Genomic DNA, 9,383 nt, shown 5'->3' on the forward strand with positions numbered 1-9,383 from the left:
AGGACCAAGAACAGTTCCCGGGTCTGCATTTTAAATAATGCTTTATCAAATGGGATAATCTGTAAACAACCCCACAGACAGAAAATGGACTAAAACAACAATCACTGGCCTTCTTGCCAATAAATGGTGGGATCAAGTTGAAAGGAACCTGAGCTGTGAGTTGCATTTTACAAGTTAGTCCTGACTCCTATTTGTTTTGCTATGGGTCAGTATTTTCCCTTTGAGAACCTCAGTTTTTCCACCTGGCAATGAGCACTTTGGACCAAAAAGCCCCAGCTGAACTTCCTGCTTCCATATTCCCTGCTTTTAGACAGTTTGGATGGCTGGTGATCATAATTACTAAGCTTGTGACTGGGACAGCAGCCGCAGTCAGAGCTATTTAATGCTGTTTGATGTATGGTGCAGCAAGACATCTGGGACAGCAACATTCATTCTAAACTCCTGGGACAAAAGCTAATCAAAGTTCCCTCTTTAAAAATTATCTTAGAAAAACTCCCCAGGACTTCCCAGGTGGTCCAGAGGTTAAAATACCCGGCTCCCAATGCAGGGATCGGGTTCAGTCCCTGCTAAGAGAGCTAGATCCCACAGGCTGGAACCAAAGATCCTGCATGTGTGCTGAGACCCAGCGCAGCCAAATAATAGATAAATATTCAAAGTTTTTTTCACAGATAATTCTCATTCTATGAGGTACAGCTCTACTTATGAAACACTGATAAAACAGAGTACCGTTGCATACTTTCAGCTTGGTTTAGACCACTGAAGTAAATTTATACATACGAGAGTGTGAGAGGCTGTTGGTATTCACCACCCGTGCGACATGAATGCATCCCTCCACTGGAAAAACCTCTGCTCACTCCACAAACCGTCAAGAGGGCTCAGCTTACATCTCCCAAACAACTTCTGTCTGGGAATCCCTGTGTAGTGTTATGCTGAACAACACGGAGGAGCAGAGACTGTTTAGAATGTGAACGCTGCATGAAATATGCTGGCTTAGGCTGTGCTAAGTCACCTCTCTGTGACCCTTACGGACTGTAGCCCACCAGGCTCCTCTAGCCATGGGATTCTCCAGGCAAGAATACTGGAGTGGGTTGCCATGCCCTCCTCCAGGGGATCTTCCCGACCCAGGGACTGAACCCACATCTTTTACATCTCTTGCATTGGCAGGCGGGTTCTTGGCTGTTAGTGCCAACTGGGAAGCCCTGCATGAATATACCCAGAAGCAAATTGTAGAAGCTACACTAGATGAATACTCAGTGGCTCAGTCTTGTCCGACTCTTTGCAATCCTTTTGGACTCTAGCCTGCCAGGCTAGTCTATGGGATTTCCCAGGCAAGAATACTAGAGTGGGTTTCCATTTCCTTCTCCAGGGTATCTTTCTGACCAAGGGATTGAACCCAGGTCTCCTGCAGTGCAGGCAGATTCCTTACCACGGACCCACCAAGGAAGCCCATAGAATATTTCTAGGCAAACTGAAAAGCAAGAAATATATGTTATGATATTGTTTTAGTCCTAAAAAGGCAATGTAGTGGATGGAAAAAGGCTATAGGGAAATACTATCAGATTTGCTGCTGCTGCTGCTAAGTCGCTTCAGTTGTGTCTGATTTTGTGCAACCCCATAGACGGCAGCCCACCAGGCCCCGCCGTCCCTGGGATTCTCCAGGTAAGAACACTGGAGTGGGTTGCCATTTCCTTCTCCAATGCATGCAAGTGAAAAGTGAAAGTGAAGTCACTCAGTCGTGTCCGACTCTTAGCAATCCCATGGACTGCAGCCTACCAGGCTTCTCTGTCCATGGGATTTTCCAGGCAAGAGTACTGGAGTGGGTTGCCATTGCCTTCTCCAACTATCAGATTTGAGAAACCACCAAAAACGTCTCTTCTCTTCAGCAGTGAGAAATGTTTTAAAATGTATTATCAAAAAAGTAAAAATAAAATGTATTATCAGCCTGTTAGGAATGAACAGGAAAACACAGTGCAAAATCCCCCATCTGTAACAAGCACAAGGAACAGAGAGATAAACATGGGCATTTCTTGACTCTAACACTCAGCTGTGCCAAAAGGTGCCCAGACAGACAAGCTCACTTCCTGTTCTCATTTACTGGGGGCCCCAGATAACACTGCTTTCTGTAGGACTGCCCTGTGCTTCTGCAAGGTCTTGGTCACGGGCATAGATTTAATCTAGCAATTAGTGTATGTCAGAAAGTTGTTTTTTAGAGGGTATAGTAGTTTTCAATTTTTTTTTTTCAAAAGACAAGCTCCAGTCACATCCTTTGCCATTTGTAAATGCATTGGTATTTTATCTAACAGGATTCTAAGAGTATGGCAATAGACCAGACTAAGGGCTGATTTCCTGTTGGGCTCAAGACATTTTGCTAGGACACAGAACAGAAGATACGAATAAGCTATGAATCCTGCCTTTCAGGAGGTCATATTCAAATATATATAGAGAAAGTTTCACTTGGCAAACTGAAGACGCTATTAGAACACAGGGGAAGAGTACCTCTAGCATGGGAAGCATCATGGGAAATCAACAATTAAATTAAAAGGTTGAACTGGAATTCTGAATTCTATAGGAGAGTAAGAAAGAGTAAAGCTAAAATTAATTGAAGTTCTGTTATGTCTTGACTTCTGCTAGAAGCATAACTTGCGTTACTTCATTGTAAGCCAAACTTCTGAGATAAGCAATTAGCTGGCTTTTAAAGCTGCAAGGTTCTTTACACAACCAGGATAAAAACACGTGGCCCAGGTTTGCTTAGGCAGTAGATCACAGAAGTAGGTTTTAGATCCGGGCCAGTCTGTCTTTAGTATCCATCTCTCTTAGTTGGGGGAGGTGTGTAATAAATGAGCCCTGTCCTCCCAGTGACTGGGCATTTGCTCCTGTTGGCGTGACATCAGCATAACCGCGGCATAAGACAGTCCTCCCTGAGTCCCCCGTTTAGCAAGAAATGCTGAATCCATCCCTGAACAAAAGCACATCTGTGCGAGTTGTGGGATTCAGCGCCACACACGAAGCGACCCAGGAGGGGTCTCAGCCCCCACCCGCCACGCACCAGATACTGGGAAGACAGAGCCTTGGTGCGGCGTGGAGCCGGCAGGCGCCTGCTGCCTTCCGCAGCCCCTCTCAGCCCCAGCGGGGGAACACCAAGAGGGTGCTGCCTGGAGAAGACACCCATGGGTGGAAGGGACTTGGCAGAAATCCAGCCTTCCCAAGCAGAGAGTCCGGCTTGCCATCAGAGAATAAAAAAATGAATTGGCTGCATTCGCGGCCCCTCCCCGAAAGTGGCAAAGCTTGGGGATGACGTCGTCAGTGATGACGTCTCCGCTCGGGAAACAGGGGGCGCAGGGAGCGAGCTCCCAGCTACCGCAGCTCCACGCCGCTGGAGGAAACCTGTTTCTCCCCTGCGGCTCCCTGAGTGTGAAGGCAGGGCCTCCCTGGTTGGGAGAAGGAGGCGATCAGGAAAGAGATAAGAATGTCACAGGGCGTTAAAGGGACGTGGTTCAGGCAGGTTGCTTCTAGGACTCCAGCAGGAAGCCCCCGGGGAGACCCTCCCCTGAGGTTCCCCACCTGGCCTCTGGGTACCCCCACGGCCCTCGGTGCTACCTTCCCCAATTCTGGGGCTCCTTCTTTGAGCACACTCCTGTGTGTGTGAAGACAGCCCCAGCAACCTCCTCAGAAAAAGGCCAGGGTCTGTGGGCAAGGGGCAAGCCACAAGCTTGAACGCAGTGCCACCATCTGAGAAAACCCACGAGAGGTGTTCTAGCCAGTTAGGAACCACAGTAGAAGCACAAGCTTACGAATTCAGCCGCAAAGTGAGAAGTGTGGAGTAGCTGTGTCCGTACAAGATTGGAGAGAAAACCAGACGTAAGCAGAACCAACAAAAAATAGCTCCCTCTGGAGGACAAGTAGAGATTTGAGGAGGTTCCTCTGGTGGCTCAGATGGTACAGAATCTGCCAACAAGCCAGGAGACCTGGGTTTGGTCCCCGGGTCAGGAAGATCCCCCTGGAGAAGGGAATGGCTACCCACTCCAGTATTCTTGCCTGGAGAATCCCATGGGCAGAGGAGCCTGGCGGCTACAGTCCATGGGTCACAAAGAGCCTGGCACAGCTGAGTGACTGACACTTTTACACTGCAGATTCAAATGTAAAAACAGCAACGCAAGCAGCAAGAATTGAGGAAACACGTTACCATCAGAAGATAACAAGAATTCTCTAGTAGCTGGATTCAAAGGCATGAGATTTTGTGATTTAGCTGATAAAGAATTCAAAATAGCTGTTTTGAGGAAATTCAGGGAGCTATGCGAAAATATTTAAAAAATTTAATGAAACCAGGAAACAATTTGTGAACAAAGAGATATTGAATGAAGAGATAGAAATCATAACAAAGATCCTAACAAAAGCTCTGGAGCTGAAGATTGCTTTTTCTTCCAGTTTCATTGAGTTGTAATTGACATACACCATTGTATAAGTTTAAGGTGTACAGCATAATTATTTGGCTTGAATTCATCATGAAATGATTATCATAAAAAGTTTGGTGAATATCCATCATCTCACGTAGATACAAAATTAAAGAAATAGAAAAAAAAATTTTCCTTGTGATGAGAAGTCTAGATTTGCTCTCTTAACAACTTTTGTATATGACACAGCAGTATTAATTATATTTATCATGATGTGTATTACATCTTTGGTACTTATTTATCTGATAACTGGAAGTTTATACCTTTTGACTACCTTAAAATCTTTTTTCTTTTTAATTTATTTTGGCTGTGCTGGGTCTTGGCTGCAGCTCCTGAGCTTCCCACAGTTGTGGCATGCAGGCTTAGTTGCCCCGTAGCATGCATGGTCTTAGTTCCCCAACTGGGAATCGAACCCATGTCCCCTGCGTTAGAGGGTGAATTCTTAACCACTGGACCAGCTGGGAAATCCCTTCTTCTTTCTACTGATTAATTAATGTACTCTTTCATCAGGAAGAAGGAAATTTAGACAGGACCAGGGTGCTAGGGTGGAAGCAGATATTGGTCACCAGAGATGACGCTGCAAAACTAAAACAAGGGGTTCAGTGTGTGTGGAAGTAAAACTATAAGCTATCGGTTCAGTACTGTCTTTCTTCCATGTTTTTGTGAAAGCATTCAACTATGTTTGTGGATCTACAGTGCTATGACTAATGTCTGGCCCAACTTTGCATCTTAGAGAGTGGAGTCAGCCACTAAATATCAACATTTTATTTTTGGTTGCTGTTAAATATTGGTCTTATATATTCCCAGTGGTGGTGGTATCATCCCATTTCCTGTGTAAGAGAAGGTGACCTCATAGATTACTACAGAAGGAAGATCTTCCATCCAAAACAACATTATCTCTCTTGCCTGGCTTCTCTTTCCAGTCACAGTGTGGTGAGACACAGAATCTCTTGTAATCAGTATGTACTCTTGTTTACGCGCTTCTTTCACACAGCGAGCTTATTCTGATGGTTGTCATGTTTTGTGTGAACAGAGTACTTTTCGTTGTGCGGATGCACCACGTTTGCTTATCCATTTGGCTACTGAAGGGCATTTGGCCTGTCTCCAAGTTTGGGCTATGACATATTATGAACATTCACTTCAAATCTTTTTGGAAACACAAACTTTAATTTCTCTTAGGTAGACTTCCTTCTGGGCTTCCCCAGCAGCTCAGGGGTAAAGAATCACCTGCAAAGGAGGTGAGTGGGTTCAATCAGGAACAGCCTCTGGAGAAGGAAATGGCAACCCACTCCAACACTCTTGCCTGGGAAATCCCACTGACAGAGAGGACTGGCGGGCTGCAGTCCATGGGGGTCACAAAAGAGCTGGACGTGACTTAGCAACTAAACAACAACAAATTTCCTTCCACTTAAAGTGAAAAGGCTGAGTTATAGGGAAGATGTTTGACATTTAAGAAACTGCCTAATGGTTTCCATAGTAACTGTCATTTTACAGTTCCTAATGGTTTCCATAGTAACTGTCATTTTACATCTCCACCAGTGGTGTAGGAAAGATCCCATTTCCCAACATCAGTGTCAGCACTTGGAATGGCCAGTCTTTTACATTTTACCATGCTGACAGATGTGAAGTATTACCTCATTGTGATTTTAACTTGTATTTATAACGAATGCTTTTGAACTTCTTTGCACGTCACCATTTGGTGATGTCTCCGTTCCAATCTTTTGACTTCTTTTAAAATGAATTGTTTTCTGATTATGGAGCTTTGAGAGGTCTTTATGTATTCTGCATACAAGTCCTTTATTGTAAATCAGATTTGAAACTCCAATCTTTGAATCTTTTTATTCTAGAGCAACATCTTACAAAGAATAGACACTTTAAAATTAAATTGCATTTTTAAAAGTGAATCATGCTTGAACTTCTCCAAATTCATCAGGAAGCGTAAGAAAGAGCTTCTTCTTTAGGGAGTAAGAAAACCTCTGCCAGTTTATAGCTACAGGGGAATCTGGGAACTCAAATTTCTCAGACATATTCATGAACATATCCCCATTTCAAGTCCCAGTATTCCATTGTTTTCTTTTCTTTTTTTTATTATTCTGATCCTTGACAGTAAAGTAAGAGACTTATTAGAGATGTGTATCTGATATCCTCTATACTTGTATTATCTTTAAAATTTAAAATTTGAGCTTGATACTAAATTCTTCTCTAGTCTCCTGGAATGTGAGACCATTTTCCTCCCATGAGCTCAAATCATCTTTATCTTATTGATGACTGTCTGCCTTTTCCAACCCCTCCTCCACCACACCCCAGACAGATAACCCCCTCTTAGAATAACTGATGTACATTTGGTAAGCAACACTGGGAATTAAGGAGAGAAAGGGAAGAAGATGACAAGATTCATGAACATATAAATTTCAGGGTTAGAATCACACTCCACAGATGACTTGGGATTTTTCGCCTATTATACTCTGGAGAGTCTCTTGGACTGCAAGGAGATCAAGTCATAAAGGAACTCAGTCCTGAATATTCATTGGAAGGACTGATGCTGCAGATGAAGCTCCAACATTTTGGCTACCTGATACAAAGGGCCAACTCATTAGAAAAGACCCTGATGCTTTGAAATATTGAAGGCAAAAGGAGAAGATGGCAGCAGAGGATGAGATTGTTGGATGGCATCGACTCAATGGACATGAGTTTGAGCAAACTGGGGGACAGTAGAGGACAAGGAAGCCTGGCCTGCTGCAGTCCGTGGGGTTGCAAAGAGCTGAACACAACTTAGCGACTGAACCACATTCTCCATACAAAAATTTTGTATAAGATTGATGCTATTTTCTTTAAAATTTTTATATAAATATATCAGTATAAGTCACAATTACTTGTCTCCATGTGACCGAGGCCTTGATATGAACAGCCCTAAATGTAGTACTTCAGAAAACTGCTTGGGAGCCCAATCAAGATCCAAAAGCAAGTTCCTGCTGTTAATTTGTCCTTAGCTTCGGAATGGAGATGGATGGCTATCTTAAGAAAGTACTGGTTGGTTCGTGACAGTTTCTTCACTGTTGCCCTCTGGTAGGCTGGTTCGGATGACTCACAGGAAATAATGACCACACAGACCTGAAGATAATTGTCATGTTACTCTTCTGATATGACCAGACTTTTCAGTGGGAATGGTTTAGAGAATGATGGCCAAGAGGAGCCATGTGGTGCCATTCTGGAATGACGCAAAGAGAACTCATGCTGTTTCCAGCTTCTGGGAAGAGCTCTGCGTCGGGCTCAGTGACTGATATGCAGGAAGAGCATCTAGCATGGGCTGAGGTGGGAATGAATTGGGATGAGTAAGGATTCTTGTGATTGGGCTTCCAAAGGACAGATTCTAGTCTCTGTGGAAGGTGAATATTCAGGCTATAGAGTGGTGCCCTTCTCAAAATCTATCTCGAAAGGAAAACACTGACTTCCAGCATACGTGGAATAGCGAAGTCCCACGGCGCTGGTGGGAACACAGGGAAGGGGAAAGAGTAAAGGCTGCTAACTCAATAGTCTATTTTCAAGGGTAATGTAACCCAATTAAAGTGGCTGAGAAGGCCATTTTGGCGTGCGTGGCACTTACTGGACTTCCCAGGTGGCTCAGTGGTAAAGCATCCACCTGTCAAAGCAGGGGATGGGGGTTCCATCCCTGGGTCAGAAAGAGCCCTTGGAGGAGGAAATGGCAACACACTCCAGTATTCTTGCCTGGGAAACTCCATGGACAGAGGAGCCTGGCGGGCTGCAGTCCGTGGGGTCTCCAAAGTGCCCGACATGACTGAGTACACACGCATGACTGAAAGCATAACTCAGGCAACTGAACTCACCACCTCACCAAGCTGCTTCATGGCACCCATTCTTTCCAAGGTCATTTTTCAAGTCTAAAATAAAGGAGTAGGAGCGTGAGTCTGTGCTTTGCAAAATACTTACATTTTACAGCACTGAAGATTGGGTCAAGATGCCGGAAGGAACAAATAGGTGATTCTGCCTGGATTTTCTCCAGAGATATATCATGCAAGTAAGCCAAATGGACAAGGTTTGGGGCTTCCTGAAGGGGAGCCCCAGACACTGCGGGTGAATGAACCTGACCTCAAGCATGATATTTTGGGAGATAGCCATTTCCAGAGAGAAGAAGGGATATCCCTTCTGGTGCCTGAGGTGTGAGTAACCTGACCTCCATAAACCTCACGGGACCTAGAAATAAATGAAAAAATAAAATGAAAAATCAGAAATGCCATAATCTAAAGGAAAATGAATTTCTTTAGAGAGAGAAGAAGAAGAAAATTATCATGAAACCTCTTTGCTGCTGCTGCTGCTGAGTTGCTTCAGTCGTATCCGACTCTGTGCAACCCCATAGACGGCAGCCCACCAGGCTCCCCCGTCCCTGGGATTCTCCAGGCAAGAATACTGGAGTGGGTTGCCATTTCCTTCTCCAATGCAGAAGAGTGAAAAGTGAAAGTGAAGTTTCTCAGTCATGTCCCACTCTTCGTGACCCCATGGACTGCAGCCTACCAGGCTCCTCTGTCCATGGGGTTTTCCAGGCAAGAGTACTGGAGTGGGGTGCCATTGCCTTCTCCATGAAACCTTTTTAAACAGCCCTAAACTACAGGAACAGTGGTAGATTGCCAGGGTGCTTTCCTGGGAGCCCTTTAAAATAATCAGGAGATGGGAAACAGCTACGTGTAAAGATCACAGATTTGTCTTCCTTCAAACCCTCATGCCTCATACCCTGAGTGTCTTCTTTTTCTCTCCCCAGGTGGCTCGGATCGCCATTGGTCTCATGAAAACATGCCTGTTTGCGGCAGGTCTGTGTTTTATCATCCTCTGACACTTACATTCACTGGTGCTATCCCTTAGTCATGCTCCCAGGATATCCTGTGTGGGGACTCTTATTTTAAGTATGTTGGAATAGCT

The sequence above is a fragment of the Bos indicus genome, chromosome 15, assembly GCF_029378745.1.
Source record: "Bos indicus isolate NIAB-ARS_2022 breed Sahiwal x Tharparkar chromosome 15, NIAB-ARS_B.indTharparkar_mat_pri_1.0, whole genome shotgun sequence".
Taxonomy (NCBI): Eukaryota; Metazoa; Chordata; class Mammalia; order Artiodactyla; family Bovidae; genus Bos; species Bos indicus.